At 43.3% G+C, this 19332-nt stretch overlaps 1 long non-coding RNA gene across 1 annotated transcript; it reads right to left on the bottom strand.

Moving 5' to 3' along the window:
* Nucleotides 1-15566: 15566 nt before the first annotated feature.
* On the bottom strand, nucleotides 15567-19332 carry LOC129384064 (uncharacterized). Its single transcript, XR_008611825.1, has 2 exons — nucleotides 19262-19332; nucleotides 15567-17047 (listed from the first exon to the last, which is right to left on the bottom strand). It is a non-coding gene; the product is annotated as an uncharacterized lncRNA (long non-coding RNA).

Raw genomic sequence — 19332 nt, 5'->3', positions numbered from 1 at the left:
ACACAGTCTTGGCCCTGTTGACGCTGAGCGAGGACAGCGCCGATGCCATGACCACTCGCGTCAGTTCGTACTTCAGTGGGTGCAGAAGGGTCAAAGTGTGACAGAATTGGGGAAGTTGTAAGCCGCTCAATCAGGGTAGAAAAGGTTTTCTCCTGCAGTGGTCCCCAAGAGAAAGAGACGTCTTTCTTAAGAAGGTCAGTGAAAGGGTGAGCGATGTCGGCAAAATTTTTCACAAATCGCCGGAAATAAGAGCTTAAGCCCAGAAAACTACGGACATCGTTTGTTGAACAAGGTACAGGAAAATTTCGCACGGCGTGAACTTTCTGTGGATCAGGTTGGATTCCGGCGGCATTTACGAGATGGCCGAGCATGTTACTTTCACGGAGACCGAAATGGCACTTGGAGGAGTTTAGCTGAAGGCCAGCTGTGCGAAACACGGAGAGTATGGTTGTGAGGCGCCTCAGGTGGCTCTCAAAGTTCGGCAAAAACACAATCACATCGTCAAGGTAACAGATGCATGTAAACCACTTCAAGCCGCGCAAGAGAGAGTCCATCATGCGCTCGAATGTCGCTGGCACATTGCATAATCCAAGCGGCATGACTTTAAATTGGTACAGACCGTCCGGTGTGACGAAGGCGGTTTTCTCGCGGTCCATCTCATCGATGCTAATCTGCCAATAGCCGGAGCGGAGGTCAATTGATGAAAAGTATTGGGATCCGTGAAAGCAGTCAAGAGCATCATCAATGCGCGGCAGGGGATAAACATCCTTCTTTGTTATCCTGTTGAGGTGACCGTAGTCAACGCAGAAGCGCCACGAGTTGTCTTTTTTTCTTTACTAAGACAACCGGTGATGCCCACGGGCTACTGGAAGGTTCAATGATGTCCTTGTCCATCATCCTGTCTACTTCTTTCGGTATGATGGTCCTTTCTGTTGCGGAGACACGATATGGCCACCTATGAATGGGGCTGGCGTCACCGGTGTTGATGCGATGCGTGACAACAGATATCTGGCCCAGTGGACGGTCGTCCAAATCAAAGATGTCCCGAAAAGATGACAGGAGATGACGAAGAGCTGTTGTTTGCTCGGAAGGAAGGTCAGGGGCGATCATCTTAGAAACATTGTCCACAGGCGTCGAGTACGGAGGAGTGGGTGACAAAGGTCCATTGGTACTGACGAAGGATTCAGAGGTCAAAGAAGAAATCTCAAATTCTTCCAAAGGAGTGATATGCGCTATGGCGATACCGTGTGGCAGCACATGCGACGAAAATCCAAAATTGGGGATGGGCACGCGAGCGCAGTTTTCACGGATCCGGATTAAGGTGCTCGGTAGGGCAATATTGCGCGACAAAACCACGTCAGTAAGCGGTGACACGACGTGCTCGCCATCAGGTACGGGAGCACAGGGCGTCAGCAGGACATTTGTAGCCGCCTGTGGAGACAGCCTTGCAAACTCAGCAGAACATAAGCTATGTGAAGCACAAGTTGTTGCGTCGGCAGGAAGCGGCAGATCCAACTGTACAACACCTGCGGAGCAGTCAATTTGGACAGAGTGTTTCGAAAGGAAGTCGAGGCCGAGAATTAGGTCGTGTGGACAGTGTTCAAGAACGATAAATAGAACAACGGTATAATGGCCCCCAATGGTCACACGTGCTGTGCACATTCCAAGGACAGGTGAAGTACTCCCATCGGCGACTCGCACAGTGCACGATACGGTGGGTGTCAGAACCTTTTTGAGCCTTTGGCGGAGAGCAGCGCTCATAACTGAAAGCTGCGCTCCTGTGTCAACGAGATATCTAACAGGAACGCCAACAACTTCAATGTCCAGTAGGTTTCCACATGTAGGCAGGGTCAACAGAGGATTTGTGGGCCAGGTCAGAGTTGCAGCTTCACCTCCGGGAGCTGCACCGCCTAGTTTCCCGAAGCGAAGCGACCGGTTGCAGAAGGGGACGAAGAGCAGTGAACGAGAGGCGAACGGGACCGACGACCTTGCGGAGACGGGGAGCAGCTGGATCTTGGTGGAGCACTGTCGGCGTTGATGTTCCGAGTCGGCGTATAGGGCAAGAAAGTACAATTGTCTGGTACTTGGCGGTAGTGATTCGGAGACGACCACCGAGGAGGCGATGACCAATGGTTGCGGCAATGACGGGCGATGTGTCCAATACTGTAACAATTAAAACAGATAGGTTTATCATCCGCTGTGCGCCAGTCAGCTGGGTTGCGACGAGGGGGCGGAAAGCTTTGCGTCTGGGAGCGACCGGCCGGAGAAATCTGGTAGGTGTTTGTATGGCGGACCGAGCAGAGAGATGGAATGCCCAAGCTTGCTATTTCCTCCCGAACGACCGCTTGTATAAGGGAGATAGCGGGCATGCTTTCCCGACAGTCAGAACGAACTAGAGCCGGAGCCATGGCCTCAAGCTCACGGCGAACGATGCGTGTGATTTCTTCCGGTCCTGTGGGCTGAACGAAGCGCGGCGGGTCTTCGCAAGAAGATGTCACGGTGGTATTGGGCAATCGGTCGAAAGTATGAGCGACGCGGCGGCCCTTCGCTTGTTCGAAGTGCCGGCACTCCTTTATAATTGCATCCACAGTGGCACAATCCTTGCACATCAGGAGATTGAAGGCATCGTCTCAGTACCTTTCATATGTGACCAATCTTGTCTGCCTCGGTCATGTTGTTATCAGCCTTGCGACAGAGGGCCAGCACATCCTGTATGTATACGACATAGGATTCTGTGGACGTTTGAGCGCGACACGCAAGTTCTTTTTTTGCTGCCAGCTGACGACCGACAGGTCTGCCAAACAGGTCTCGCATTTTTTCTTTGCAGACATCCCAGCTCGTTAGGTCAGCTTCGTGTGTGTCGTACCATTGCCTCGCAGTTACTCTTAGGTAAAATATCACATTTGCTAGCATCATTGTTGGATCCCACCTGTTGTCGCACACTCGTTCGTACATCGTAAGCCAGTCCTCGACGTCGGCGTTGTCCGTGCCTCAAAATGTCCCTGGGTCCCGCGGATGAGTGAGGATGACCGTTGGCACGGGCTGCTGAGGCGTTGTCGCTTGTGTTGGTTGATTTGCCATTGTGGCGGCAGGTAGATGACGTCCGCTGCGAAGTTCCGTGATTGTACCCCGCACCTTCCACCAAAATGTTGCAGGAAGAAAGCAGGCCCACGATTGTAAAATAACGTATATTTACAACTGGCGTATATGGCGTTCAGGCAACTGCCAGACTTCGTCTTCGTCTAATCCAATTCAACTTCTTCGTTCCCTTCACCGTAAGAATATGAACACCCGTGATGCTACTGAACAATGTGCCGCGTTTTTGGCAGTCACAAACATGCCGACTCAAATTCCAGAGGAAGTTGCACGTCTCTCCTGCTTGGTGCAGTGTTCCTGCTGCCTTCATTGTGAGAGTTGGGGCATTCAAGAGATAGTGAGGATGCCGTTCCAGCCGGCTTTCTGTTATCTTGATGATGATTGACATTGTGCCTGTGGTAAGCCATTAATAGCCCCCATGGGACCATGCCATGTGATGCTTTGGCCATGATCATTGGCCTTAGTTAACTGCAGCTAACTGGGACCAGCACATTGTGTTTAGTAGTAGGCTAGAACTGTTTAGGCTGTTCGAGTTGCTCATTCTGTAGAACTACATAATTTCATTGCAAATGGATGTAATTTGTAAGAAACATTATGTGCATAAGACGCAGTGTGATCATTGTGCAAAATTGTGTGTGTAATTGCGTGTGCAGTTTCTCTGACCATGCTTTGTATTAATGTATGAGGGACCTCAGATGTTGTACTTTTGTCCTTGAGCTTTTGCATGAGCTTGTTGGTGCTGATGTACTAATAAATGTTTCGATATGCTTCGTTCTGCTTTTGAAGTTTTTCACATGGGAATGTGAACTGCTTGAGTTGCAGTACAGAATTAACTCAACATTGATACATTTGATTTCATATCTGCATTTTATACCTGCATTTCATACATAAGGAAAGGCAGAAATTGTGAACACACTGATGCATCTTACACTTCCATTTAAACCTCCCTGATGCCATAAACATTAGTTGCATGTTAGCCTCAATAATTTAAAGTAAATTATGTTGGCTATAAGAAGACAGCTTCGTGAAGCATGAAAAAAAAAGGAAGATGTCTCTGCATGTTTTGCTGTGAATGACATCTAAGCACACAAGCGCAGTTGTGCTAGGTTAGTTCGCGACATAGATGTCAATGGTGGCTTCAACACAGTGTCATAATACGTCAGTTTTTGTTATGTACTGCAGACAATCACGTTCACAGACACGGTATGACAATTTTGTGTTTCTGAGCACGTGACTGACATTCTAAAACAAGACAAATTTGTTGCACGCTTCTTTGTAAATGTTGCATGCTGCTTTATTCGATAAACCTTTTCTCTTAACAAAAATGCAACATTCTTGATATAGCAGACATATAATGTGAACAAGGCTAATGTGCGGTATCTTGCCTTTATAGGACCGCTAGAACATTAACACATTACCTACCTCTCGTTGTTTCTCTCGGTCGTCAAAATGTGCCAAAAATAATCACTTGCAAAACTAATGTTTTCGAAAATTCCAGATGAGTTATTCTTGTTCTGCTTTGTTGTTGTTATTCTTATGTGCGTCTGAGACATTGCTGAGCTGTCGTGATCCTTTAGCCTTGGATGTTCACAGGCCATCCAATCAAGAGCCATGCATGTTTAACCAAAGCATGACAGTGTTTTCATGCACAACTTCTACCAAGCATGTGCTGCCTGTAGTGATTGCATACCTGCAGCCTGACCTTCAGGCTGCAGCTGAAATAGTCAGCTCTGAGTGTGTTTCAACTTGTCCCCTCTGTTATAATTGTAGACTTTGTTACCTTTGACCGTTTGTTTAACAAAGGATCTCAGCAAGCATAGGTTAAAATTTTGTGATGTTTTGTGACATTTTAATGCGCAAACTTTAAGACACTAAATTGAAGAGTACATCTATATTATTTTGTATACTTGCTGTGGGCAGGATGCTTTCTGGAGGTACATAGTGACTGTCACAAACAATAGTGGGTATTTAGGCAGGCTTTGGGGATGCTACTGTGAATAGGCTGAGCAATGCTTGAATTGACCTTTACATTTGCACGTATTTATGTGTCTTTGTTTGAAGTGTATTACTTGTATTTGTGCTGCGAGCAAGCAAGCTTCACTCTTGCCCGCTTCACTTGTTGCCTGCTCTGTATTTGATTATCTTTTGTGGCCTCTCATTGTAGTAATTTCTGCCCTTGATCTTCTAAAATGCAGAAGCAAGCAGAAGTAACTCAACAAACATAAAGGCGCACGTTAATACAGCCAAGAGAGAGAATGATTGACCAAGGGCAAATTGTCTAAGATGGAAGCAAATAAAACACCAGCATTCACCCAGCATGAGGCTGTTTTCTTTAGCAGGGTGTATCACTCAGGTGAAAACCAACATGTTACCCGCAGAGACGAGCAGGGCGGAACGTACAGTAGCTTTTATGTGGCTGGCTTTCATTCAGGCTGACGTGTGTGGGCATTTAGCAACTTAATTTTTTTTTTTTTAAAGATCGGGCCCTTTTGGTGCATTTCTACAGATCCTTGCAGTGATTTAAAGCATGGCCATGGACATCATTTTAACGTCTTTATCACATAAAGTACATGCTGAAATATAAATGTTTGAGAATGCACTATGCTGGCTTTTAGTTTTTATGTATTGAATGAAAACACCTTGGGTAAAACTCTACTGGTGGCTTGCTAGATATGTCAGCTACAAGTCCAAGTGCTGATAGTATTTGAAGTGCTGTAATGAAGGGAAAGAACATTTCAGCGAGCCACCATTTTATGATGGTGTCCTGTAATTACTTGCTGTTGCCCTTAAGACCATAGTAAAGACTTGGATGCAACATGCTACTGTCTTGAAGTAAACCTATGAAATAAGGAAATTTGCAGGTATAGAATGAGCTCAATTGATTCAAGCTATAGCTAACCCAAGATCTCTGGGAGAGGCCTTTGTCCTAAAGTAGACTATGGGACACCAAGGTTAAGCAATAAATCACTTTTGTCTGATGCAATGTTATTTTAGAATGCTATTTGCACTTGTTTAGTATGAGTTTAGTATGGTAACTGAGATAACGAAGGCAAAACCTTGCTTCCTAGTGTGGTTTCGTCCTCTTTTAATTAATACATGATCAACTAGTGCCACTCGGGCATAGTCAGAACTTGTGGCATCACAGAGACCGAGTGCAGGAATGTTTATTTGCCATCACTGTCTGTCTTATTTTATGTTCTTTCTGTTATACTAAGCAGCCACTCTGAGTAAGACTGGCCTGTTAAGAATTCGAAGAGTGCAACCATTTATATATGATTGACCTTAACATTTGTCTTCGGGGTTATATTAAAATATGATAGTGACATTAGATAGTGAGAAGATAATGGAAGGATATACTGGGCAGTTGGGCGCCTCCCTTTAGGCCCATCCCTGAATGAGAGATGTATCGCCCACCTACAGAAGCTTGTTACCTCATATACTGTGCAAGAAAGCAGCGTTAGCATCTGACTTTACTGTCTGCTCCGTTTTCTACTGAGGACTGATTATGAGTAATCAGTTTCTGACAACGAAATTGGGTTGCTTTGAGTGAGGTTTATGTTCCTCTTGCATATGAAATCATCTCTTAATACTCAGTAACAAGGTGCACTGTGCGTTCATCGCTTTTTTCCTTCCTGCATGTTTTCTTGGCACTTCAACTTCACCATGAACCTACTAGCCCAACGGTTCGTGCCTTTGGCTTAAAGCCCTAAATAATGGTAACAGGCTTGGCTGTCATGCCCAACACTTTGCAGTTTGTCAAAAGACTTTAGATGCATGCTGAAACAATTTCCACAGTTTGTGTAAGGTTCATGTGACTTCGTGGACAGAAGCTGCTCTTTGAGTAGGTGGCAACTTAGAGATTCGCGTCAATAAAGAGCAAAATTTGAGAATCCTTGTGTTACTTTTTTTGGGTAAGATGAGTCTGGTGAGCACGAGATCACAGATTTGACTTTGAACCATGGCAATTGCATGCCGATTGGGACATTATACGAAAACACTTGTGTACTACTCTCTGTTGGCCGTTAAAAAACTTCAGGCACTCAAAGTTTATCTTGAGCCACGTACAGCATCTCTTGTACTTGACATCTGAAGTGTATGTGCTAAAATAAATGTTCATTGGTATTCATCTGTATATCGAAATGTTAAGTGCCTGCTAATAACTTGACAGTCCATTTATTTAGTATACAGTGGTGCCTCAAGTGGCACTTCACTGTGCAAACATTTAGATTTCACAGACCGGCCTTGCTCACAATTTATTGTTCATTGAGCAGACAATGTTCTTCAGAACGAACCCGGCACGTCTGCACATAACTGCTCCTGCATGCTTCCTGGGCCTAAATGTTCCTACGCCACCACTTTCCCCTTGCTTGGCCTCCCTGTCGGTGTGCTTCCTAGGCCACCATTTTACAGAAGGACTCAGACTGAACTGTGAAGTGTTTTTAAAAGTACAGATGGGTGTAAACACCTGTGTGAATAGTCTCCCTTCCTCTGTCCTCCACCACCTCTTATCTAGATCTCGAACATCGTGCTTTCTTGGCAAATAGTCTGGCAATTTCTTCTGAGGTGTTGTGATGGCTTTTTTCTCCTTTTCTTTTTACATGATTAATTAATGCTCAGAAACTGATTAATAAGTTTCTCATAGAAAGTAATGCAAAAATATTTGTCACAGTATGAGCACATCACAAAAACCTGCACACAGAATGATTTAAGTTCATTCAGTGAAGCATCACTGCAGGAATGTTAAATATGAATCGTTTTAGTGCATACTGAATGTAGTTACTCTGCAATGGATGTAGGAGAGCGTTGTGCCATCTACTGTTTGTGGGCATTATGTACATTCACAATAATTTCTGCTGAGCCACCCATTTCGTCACCCATATTGGATGTGCCACCAAGGTGCAATGCCTGCAACATTGCAGGTGGTGCACCTCATCATGACAGCATTGTCAGATGCCTGGTCGCTTCCAGAGCACCGTTTCTGCTGAATTGCGGCAGTTACCTTGCATGCTATATCACACCATGTCACACCTGTATTTAGTTGGAATAAAGTACATTAAGTTCAAGCGCAATGCTAAACCTTGTTATCACTGTCAATGTTATCCTTTAGGTGAAGTTTTTTCCAATCTTGTTAAAAATTTGTTGAAAAGCTTTCCTTAGTTTATCACTTTCCTGTCTTAGTGCTCGTCACTGTACCTTTGTTAATCTCTCAGGGCAAGTGTTCTCCCGCAGGGGCGTCTGCGATTTGCAGGCGTTTGGTGCGTTGCGACACCACGGACCCGAGCACGTGTGGGTATGAGCACATATGGGAGCTTATGGTGCAGGGTGTGTTTTCAGCGTGTTACTAAAATCGTAAGTAGTAGTCATGTGGCATCACAGAATGCTTGACGCACGCATCAATCAACCTGGTGCATGGCAGTCACAAGCCAACAGAACAACTGAGGCACTGACAGCCTCGTGCATGGCATATTGGTCATGCTTTCCTCCTCCTTTTCTGTGATTCTCTGCACTCTTCATGGGATAAGCCTGGTGCCTTGCTGTTGTTTCTTTCTAAACATGGCATGCCCTTTTCATTTTGTCTCTCCTATTCCATCGTTTAAACCTGTCTGCAAGACATCCGCAGCATAGCTTGCGACCGCTTTACCCAGGCTGACTGATTCACACCCTGCTGATGTCACGTTGCCACCTCCTTCGACTTTTGTGATACACAAAAGAGACCAAGCTGAGCATGCCTGAAGCCACTCTATTCAGTGCATGTTTTGGATTGCTCTTATGAGAAACGGGAAATATTCACAATTTTTTTTGCATGTTCAAGTAACTTGGGTCTCATGCCATGATTACAGATTTGGCAGCTATACAAGTGAAACAAGGAAGGCAAGATAAAAATGTGGCATCAGTATTTCTTTAATGCTTCCTTGTCTAAGTATTGTTTTTGGCATTGCAAGCATATATTTTGTGGTCTGAAGAGAGAAACAAGAGAGGAAGGACAGAGAGGTTAACCACACGCACGTCCAATTTGCTACGCCGCACTGGGGCAAGAGCATACAGGGATGAAAAGATATAGAGGACAGTTTCTCGCACATTTGAATGAGCACCAAATCTATAAATGGTCACCAAGACCGGTTCACTTGAGGTACTGCTATAACGCTTTCGCAGCTCTCTGTGTTATCAACCTGTACAGCCATGGTTTAAGGATCTTCATTTCCAAAAATGGTCTAGAGTCCAGCCAGTTCAATGCTGTCCAGAGAAGTTCACGCTTAACTTCGTATCGGGGACAGAGACACAGAATGTGCTTAATAGTGTTATGAAGTTTTCAAAAATATCCAATGTAGCATTTTGTAATTTTATGTGTGTCTTGAACTCCAGAATTCAATGTAACTATTGGAAGTTTACTGCTTGGGTAGAGCCAGCGAAAATTTGCACACATTCTGCTGCAAGAAAAGAATTACTGTGTTTTATGCACCTGCAGGTTTCCCACGAAGGAGCAGCTTTTGAGACACGTATGCAACCCTGGCAGGGATACAAGCACTACTAGCAAGCAGTGGCATTTGCTGAGGTGACATTGTATTTGAAAGGCAGGAAGATGCACTAGAGAGTTATCATAGAGCACAAGTGCCTTCACTGCCTCAAGTCGTTCCACCAATGGTCCAATCTCATGAAGCACAATAGGACTCGCACGACCAAGCAGCCATTCCTCTGCGACCTGTGTGGGAAGGCATTCCACGCAGCATGCTTACTTAGAAAAGCTCAGCAAGAAATGCACCGAACAACTAAGTGCCCCACCATTGTCTTAATAGGCTCCAAGGCTGCAACGGATAGATCCAAACATAGCCCCACCGTCAATGTGTGCTAGAAGTGTGCAGAAGAGTGTCACATAGTTGCGTGTTGTGTTGCTCCAGCTGTGCATTGCTGCATTCAGGATTGTGTTGCACATCATCCACTTTCCATTACTTCAGCCATATCTTGTACCATTTAGGTGCATTGCCCTTTATTTTCAGCACTGCAGGAACAACCTGTGTACCTAGCGCACAGCGCGAGTTCCCATCATGGCCAACTAGTGCACGACTATTAAGCATTTAAAAAAGTTGTTTTCCTCCTATATTTTCCTCATCATTGAATTAGAGGTTTAATGTGAGCGTAACTTGGAGGCCAGACAACGCACGCATACTTAAATGCTTGAGTTCATTTGATAACAAATTTCGTTTCATTTCAAATCAGTCTTTCAAATCTATTGAAAGGCAGGAGTTAAACGCTTTCCTGTGTCCTTTTCATCCTCCCCCTTTACCCCTTCCTCATTTATCAGCATGTTAGCAAGCATACTATTATGAACATCGATTCTTTCACTATTTATTTTTCAAGCTGGCAATGAAGAAAATGGCTTTAAATGACATATGCAAGGTCTTAATTATTCTAGTTCTGTTGCCATGTTGTTTTTGACAGCCAACATTTATATATTATAAACCAAATAAAGCTCATTTTAGAAATTGGCCGCTTACAAGTTGCAGCAACATGAAGTGTTTGCAATTTATTTTTCTTTCCACACTCTCCCATGTATTTGATTGTTACGTTAACCTTTCAGGCACACAAAGTTCCCGGCTTCAGCTTGTCTAACAACCAGCTACACTAAAATGCCACATCACATTTGCAAAGAACCCAGCTGAACAGGCAACCTACTTTCTTTTCAGCCACAGACATTTGGCTTCGGCCTGTTCATAGTCACTTATAATTAGTTCACTAACTTTTCAATACCCAAATGTGTCTGTGCATGCTTCTGCACATTGTCTCATAAGAAGTGAACTGAATTTCACATGCTTTGTTTATTTCTGCACAACTCTGGTGTGCATTGTGGTGAAGCCTATGATCTGGCCATGATAAGGTGTTTCTTATAGAAACTGTAACGAATGCTCACCTTCAAACCCTCACACTACTGCACCTGCTCAATCTAGGTTCATTTGTTGTTGTTTTTTTGTCGTCTGAGAAATTGATAGTCACTTTTTTAAAATTAGTCAGCTTCGTTATTCATGTACTCATGTGAAAATTCCTTGGAAGCGTTGGCTGTACTTTTTCACACATCTTGATTGAAATATGCGTGTGAGATCAACACTTGTGTCCTTGACGGCCAAAGTGAGAACATTCTGAAAAAAGTAATTTTATTGAATTTTTTTGTATCACAGTGAAACTTGCGCACACCAGAAATGTCGATAGAGTACAGTGTTGCTTCCATGTGCACTTTGGCTCCACATTAAGGACAGTTGCCCATGTAACAACGTGTAGATTGTTCACAATCCCTACATGCCTCATTATTATGGCATCTGTGTCTTTTGTAGCACTAGCATTGATAGTAGCACCTGTTTCTTGTGAACTACTGCTAGTCTTCGGAGACATGCAAAAGAAAGTATGGCCATGCATTCTTGTCCATTGTGAACTGAATGTGAACTAGCCTGTACTGGCCTAATAGCATGCCTCTGTGCACATGATTTGAGGATCTTCAAGTGTGAGAAATGAGTAAAAGTGCAGTTGCTTACCAGTTGCAATATCCTGAATACTCCCAAAGGGTGTTTTTTTTTCTTGACATTATTATTGTTGACCTGTGTTTCATAGTGTAAAATTTGTCATGCATGGTATTCTTTCTGGAACTCTGCACACACAAGAAATGAGAGAAACCGGGATGTAGATGAACTATGATGAGTGCTGCGGTTATGAGGTAGTGCACAGGAAGGTTTTATTGGGCCTACCACAACTACATTTGTTGCCACAGAACATAGTATCGCACAAGAAGCAGGGAGGACAGAAAACCAATATCTCTGGCCTTTCGAAACAGCATTCTAAATTAAGCAGTACAGTAACGCAAGCTGAAGTCATTTGCTGGCTAAGGAGGCAACTGATTCCTCGCAAGGCTCTCATTATATTTGCAATAATGACTAAGGAGGCTGCTGCAAGCTTTACATTCCTTGACACCAGATTTGAGTTGTAGCTTACATTCCATGACGGCGAGGTTTCATGCACAAGCTAGATATGTAGACAGGAGGCTTGACAAACACAAGTGCAAACTTTCAGCTGAATTTTATTGGCAAGAAGGGCGCAGCTGTATACACATACGATGTGTGACGTGCATCTGGTTTGTGAGAAAAGAAAACAACAAGCAACCGGAAACCGTGGATCATGCTTAAATTCCACCCGTTTTGCAATTTTCTTCGAACTGTCAATGTTATATTGTCCTATTGCTCACATGAACTGAATTCTGCACTGGGCTTCTCTGATTTTTTTTTTCTCTCACTGCTGCTTATTGATAAAGCAGGATACCGAAATCTCTTTCCTTCAAATTTTCAGGGCATAGAGATTCAGGGTTCACAGATGCCAAGAGAGAGCCTGCAGATTCCAGTGGGGACGAGTCCGAAGCATCAACCAGGGATGTTGCCTTGCAGGTGACAGATGACGAACAAGACAGTGAAGAAGAAGCTGGCTGTCAGTATCACTGTGAACTCTGCAACGAGAGCTTCAACACACATCAACTCATGCTTCAGCACTCCGTGGTGCACAGGCAGGAGTGGCCATTCTGGTGTGGTCTCTGCGGTGCCAATTTCCCGTGCAGCGAAAAGCTGGTGAAGCATGAGAGCACACATGTGAACAAGCACCAGCATCGCTGCCTGATCTGCAAGAAGGCCTTCAGCCACCAGAATCTGCTGCACGAGCATATGCAGATCCACACAGGCCAGCCAACGTTCCACTGCCACCTGTGTCCCATGGCGTACGCAGTCCAATTCATATTTTTGGCTTGGTTCATTGGATGAGCTGACTTCATGACGATGTGCATTGTATATCAGCCAGGTGTAAGCAGAGTTTTCAAACAGCGTTGCATCATAGTTATGAACCAGAGGTACCTCTGACAGAGGATGGGAAGATTTCGGTTTCACTCCAATTATCTCTGTTCTATGCCAGCAGTTAAGTCAACAGCTGCATAAAGAAGCAATAAGAGTGAAATAGTTTCAGGTCAAAATTTGGAGGACGCTTAAGCTTCGCCTTTAAGGGCAGAACGCGACAGCGTTCAAAGACCATCTACTGCTTTTATTGTTTCCCGGCAACTGCAGGTTATGTAACCGTAATGTTTATAGGGAAACGCTGGCTGCAAACGCTATGCACGAAGGCGAGCTTCCTGGTAGAAACGCGGCCTCTTGCGTGGATGGATCTCCTGTTATTGTTTCGCACTTTTAATATTTCAGTCTGAGAAGAGTTAACATAGAGGACATGCACTGTCAATGTTTTTTCCCATTACATTTGTTTATGGGCTGTCCTTCTCAAAATTCCGAGGAATAACTTTGTAAAGAATGAAAGACAAGGTATGAGCAACTTTGGTGGTAGAAAATTGGTTGGGTATGCGTGGTTCGGTATTTGCTTCAATATGAATTGCCTTCTGGGATTTTTCGCCCACGGCCAACACCGCTGACACCGGCTTTTCTGCGATACAAGCTCCTTAACGCTGTTGCGTTAATACACCTTTAGGAAATGACATGATTTCTATGAGCACAAAACACTGCACACATGGTTAGCAAAATTATGCTGGTTATAACTAGCATGAGCAACGGTCATTTCGCAGACTATGCTCCACATCCATGATAGTGACAAGCACTGACAGGCAAACAGCCAACTTGGAAAGAACCTCGTTAGTGGATGAACTTATGCCCTCTGAGTTAAGTTACAACTCAGCAGTCACACTAGGTACAAGGACAGTCAGTAGTCATCCGATTGAATGGCACAGCTGTCATGCTCTCTCATAGTTATAAAGGTTTCATCATACATTCTGAATACCTTAATATATCTGCACGAGTTCAAGAATGTGCTACAATAATCAGTACACTCTGATAGGACAGGCCCATCCTTTTGCATGTGATTAGAGCATTCAAGATGCATGTATACTCAGATAATGTCAGAGCATCTTGTAGATTGAAATAGGTGTGATAATGTGTGTCACATTTAATCTGACAAAATGTTCATGACAGTATGGTTTTGTACCTGTTGTGTCACTGCAAAAATTGTTTTTTCTGAAAGGGGCAGGGTTCAGGTGAAAATAAAAGTAAATTGGAGCCAGCTGAATGTGTAAATCTAAATGTTAACATAATTTGACTGTTGATTTCAAATGTTATATACAGCATTAACAAAAAAAGTGCCATGGTTGAAATACAATGACACAACATTGTCTTAACTAAAGTTACCACAGTGACAATGTGCATAATGGGAAAACAGAATGTCGCAAAAAACAAGCATGAGAGACGGAACAGATTTCCAAAGATTAATCACACAGCAAGAACTTTTTTGTTCACAGTCGCTGACAGTTGGATAATGCACATGCTATTCTTAATTCTCGTGTTGTAGGCCACAGTTATGGCTCTTGTCTGCTGGCTTGCATATTTATAAATGATAGACGTATCCTGATAGAGGGGCTTGCAGCTACATAATTTGTAATGCATATCTAAATGTGGTGACACAACTCCCTTGAGAGGAAGCTCATGCTCTTCTAATCAGGAATTTAGACATCACAGCGTTAGCATAATGTATTCATTACCACACGACAATGGGTTAATGCAGGGGACACCTGTAGCACATGTATATTTATCCACACGTTTGATGGAGCGTTTGTTTTCGTTTCTTGCATGGTTATGTGCCAGCACCCTTTCTACTGTAGAGCAAATACTACCTCTCTTTCTCTCTACATTTCTACCTTGGTCCTTGTTCTGTTCACACCACAGTATACCATGTTCAGGTGCCAATGAATTCTTTCCATTGGAAGTTTATTGTCACCACATTTATTGCATATTTAGAATCATGGAAAGCAATCTGCTGAACAGATTAAGAATCTTCAATTCTTCAGTGAGTTTCGTGAGGTTTGTATATTCTGGACTCCATGCGACAGCTCTTTATAGGAATTAATGTAAGATATGAGAACATCAGCTATTTCATGTCCAGCATACTTGGAAAGCGTCTATCCAGCCACTTGAAGAATATGCCTGATGTAAGACATTGTGAAAAGCAATGAAAAAAGCGAACACACTTCACAATGACATGCTGGTACTGAGAGCAAATGCCCCACCATCTACCTTTCAACTACTCACAAATACAGTTGGCACTATAATGGGAAGTGTATCAAGGCATATGCAACACATCTTGGATGTGATCTTCTCGATCAGTGCTTTTGCTTTTGATGCACTATCTCGTCGTGCATAATTGTGTACAGCGTCTGAACTGGTTATCCAACTCATCATCTTGCATTTAACAGCAATGAATTTAAATTTATTGTCGCATGTGCACATTCACAAGGTCACCGGTTCGATTTCCAGAACAGCAACTCCATTTCAAAGGCCTGATTGTGAAGGGAGCTGCATATTAACTGAAAACTGAACAAGTTGGCATTTGTTTAACTGGTGTTTCGTGCGGTGCTCACCAGAAATGCGGGCAACAGAGAAGAAATGCACAAGATGTGTACTCAATCACAACAATCACTTTTATTAGAAAATCATTCACACACACATGCACGCACAGTACTAAACAGTCTACTCTTGTTAAATAGACATTGATTCATTTGACTTTTCGCTTAACTTGAACACACTTAAAGGTCTCGGCAAGAAACGATACATTTCTACAGAATAAAAGTTTGTGCAAACACAGAAGCTTGCAGCCTCTGTGTTTCACGTGGGCATCCCCTCATGCTCATAGTGGCTATTAAGGCTTGAAAAACAAGGAATTCAGCAGGTAGTGCAACTGTTTCCTAGGCATGAAATTGTTTTAATTTACTTTCACTTCACTTTTATTGTCATAACGTTAAGAACTTTCCTTTTGCTTTCAGTTCAATGCTGAGGCAGCGTCTAAGCATGTTGGTGCTCATTGCCGCATGCCGGTTAAGTGGTGCTTCGAGAACAAGAAGCACAAAGACATTACAAACTGCCTCAAGCAGTGAACGTTTGAATTCGTTCATTTTGCTGCCATTTGTTAATTTGACCTTTTGGATAATTCTTTCAATTCTTGTGCTCCTGTAAGGGTTGAATTAATGCTAGTCGACAGTATATTATAAGGAAGGTACAAAACAGGAAGTGTGTCAGTGCCCCTGCGCTGATCTTTTCTTCGACTTCTTTCTTTACCTTTAGTGGTGCTCATGCACCTCTTTCATTGCACTTGGCCATGTTGCGTTTGTTGCTCATCAGAAAATTTAAAATAAAGCACAGCTTACCGCAACACGGTAGTTTTGCCAATGAACCCTTTATTTCATTTGATACACTCTGAAACATACGTACGGCAAAAATTGTTCCACTTTCGTCTATCTACGCGTGCTTCACAAAGCGGGCAGCTGACTTGCCAAGTGCTATCGCCTAGGCATTCAACAACAATTAATGGTTCCTCATATTTGACACGTCGCTTCTGCATCAATAACTGGTGGTGTTGCTTTACTCAGACTTTTGTCTCCAATCATCCTGTATTGTGGTGCTAGATGATGGCAATGGTCATAGTGTCACTTTTGTGCCTGTTGCGCCTGAGCAACTCTCTCATGTGCCTTTGCTAGGATGTTGTGGGAAACTGTCTATTGTGCAGTGGAACATCCTATTTTGACAGGTGTGTCCAAGATGAGTATAGCACCCAGTTTTGGCAGCTGAGCACGCATAATTTATTATGGGGGCGTCCTAGCTGAGCTCTGTAATGCCTTGTTAATTGCTTGTGCAGCCACTTGAAGATGCTCATCCCAGTCCGCTTGACCTAGCCTTTTGTTTTTACAGTGTGGGGTGAGTTGGGCCTAGATGGTCTGGTTCAACCTCTCTGTCAGACCATTCGCTTGTACGTAGCAGGCTGACTTGAAGTGGTGCTTTACTCCAGCCTGGCGAAGGGAAGTGTGAAGCTCGTGGCTACGGAAAGTGGTCGACCTGTTGGAGATAAGCTTGCTTGGGAGGCCCTGCCTCCATTCGAATTGGTCCTGTAAAAAATTTAAGATGCAGCTGGCAGCAAGCGAAACCATGGAAGTGATCTCCAAGAATGTTTAGAAGACCACCATGACTATAATGTAACGGTTACTCGCTGCCGTTGTTGGCAAAAGCCCAACGTGATTCATTTCCACAGTGTCAAAAATTGTCTCTTGAGGTTTAATGAGTGTAGGGAGCCCAGGTTGACGGCCTAGAAGCCATTTAGATTGTTGGCATACCTCGTAACTTGCAATGTGTGAACAAACGCTCCTGTCCATCCTCGGCCACCAAAAGCGCTCTTGAACCTTCTGTAGAGTGGCCCATTTACCAACATGACCTCCTTCAGGTGTATCGTGGATAAAATACCAAAATTAAAGGAGCCAGGAATAACTAGAAGGTGTTGTTCGTCTTGCTTATTGATTCCGTGATGACAGTACAATGTACCTTTGTGTAAAACAAACTTGGAATGACTCCTTGTATCTGTAAGAAAGTTCATTATGGACACCAAATCTCTGTCGACATGTTAGACATTAGAAACTTCATGCTGGGAAAACATGATCTAGCTTCCTTGACTTTGCGGCAAGCCTTCATCATTTGGCGATAAGAGCCTCTGCAACCTCATTTAGTGCTCCAGCAAGCTTTAACATTTTCTGTAACCTTTTTTACTTGAGAAGCCAGACAGATTTCTTTAGCTCAAATCTCTGACTCTATTTATATAATTGGTTGAAATATCGCTGAAAACATGTCATCCAACCAGAATGTTGAGCTCTGTTTGAATTGCCTGAGTTTTGAATCGTTGGCATATCTACTGAATAGATATAGCGCTAAAGAATAACAGCGGGCTTTAGACAAGCTTTACACGAGTAATGATCACTGTTTGTTGATGCTTGTTTATGGTGGTCTTGAGTTTATTGTTGCAAAAATTATTAGTTTAATTAGCTAACTTTTACTTACCTTACATAATTAATATGTCATCAGTGCAGAAGTTGTGGCAGGTTTTGATAAATGACTGGTAACAGCATGTAAAGGAACTTAGGTCTTGTGTATCCCTTTTTTCTGATGAGAAAAGAAAGCCAATGAAAATTTTAAAGTACTGCTTGACAATACATTCATGCAGCAGGGATTGAGCACTCTCAAACATAAGCCTTATCAAATGCAAACCTAGCTTATTGTACTTAGAACGAGTGGCTGTGCTTTTTCCTTGACCTATCAGCAACTCTTGGGGATCATTTTCAGTTCCTATCAAATGCAAAGCCCTGTCTTTCAATGTGTGTAAGATGCGCAGCATACTAGATGAAGAGGTTAAAGTTTGAGGCCACTGCTATTGTTGATGATGTGGACACTTTGTCACATCGAATTTTTAAAAATCTCACTGACTTTTTCTTTTTTTCCTGAAAAGAAAAACCACAAAACCTAGGTTCCTATGCCCTTATAGTTCATTTCTCAACATCTGCTACTACTCTTGAATTGACAGTTTATTGATTAGGTAAGTAAATAAAATTTAGCTGATTAAACTTATTAGCCAATTATTGTTTCAGAATGAGAGAAACACTCGTGACTAGCATGTACAACGTACATGAACACACAGCGATCACTGTTGACATAAAGCCCTCTGTAATTTTCTTAATTCTTGGCGACATATAGTTGGTACAACTGGCACACAACCACTGAATATTGATGTTGTCTTACATGTTGTTAGCCCTACGAATTTGTAGCACATCCTCTCTACAGAGGATGCCGCTGCGATAATATTTTTTTTTATAGCACATGCCTTCAGACCCTTTCGTTCCAAGGGCTCTCTTAGGCAGTAGTGCTTCTTGTAAACGTTTACCTTCATGTATGTTTATATATCATCATTCTATCACAATGTATCTTTTATGTTCTTAGTTCTCATTAGCCATAGCCATAATTTTTATTACATATAGCTTTTATGCGCTTTACCGAGATTCCTTTTAGGCCCTTTACAGCTACGTCACTATCACTCACGGAATCCATCTACCCACTGCAAACCCATCAACACTGACCTGGCGCTCTTTGGTCATAATTGGCCCTTGCACCATAAAACAACAAATTCATCAACCACTGAGTATTAGCACCTTATCCGCAATTACAATGTAGTTAACATGCGTTTCATCTGTCCACAGGTTTTGCACGAAGAGGCAGCTCCTAAGCCACCTACGCAGCCATGGCAGTCGTGCACGCTTTGCGTGCGATCAGTGTGGGAGTACCTTTAGCCAGAAGGCGTCGCTTACAAGACACCGCCTGATTCACCAGGATGGCCGCAAGCGCCACAGCTGCC

This window comes from Dermacentor andersoni, chromosome 9 (genome assembly GCF_023375885.2).
Source record: "Dermacentor andersoni chromosome 9, qqDerAnde1_hic_scaffold, whole genome shotgun sequence".
NCBI lineage: Eukaryota > Metazoa > Arthropoda > Arachnida > Ixodida > Ixodidae > Dermacentor > Dermacentor andersoni.
The sequence above is the reverse complement of the archived record's forward strand: the minus strand, read 5'-3'. Positions and strand labels throughout refer to the sequence as shown.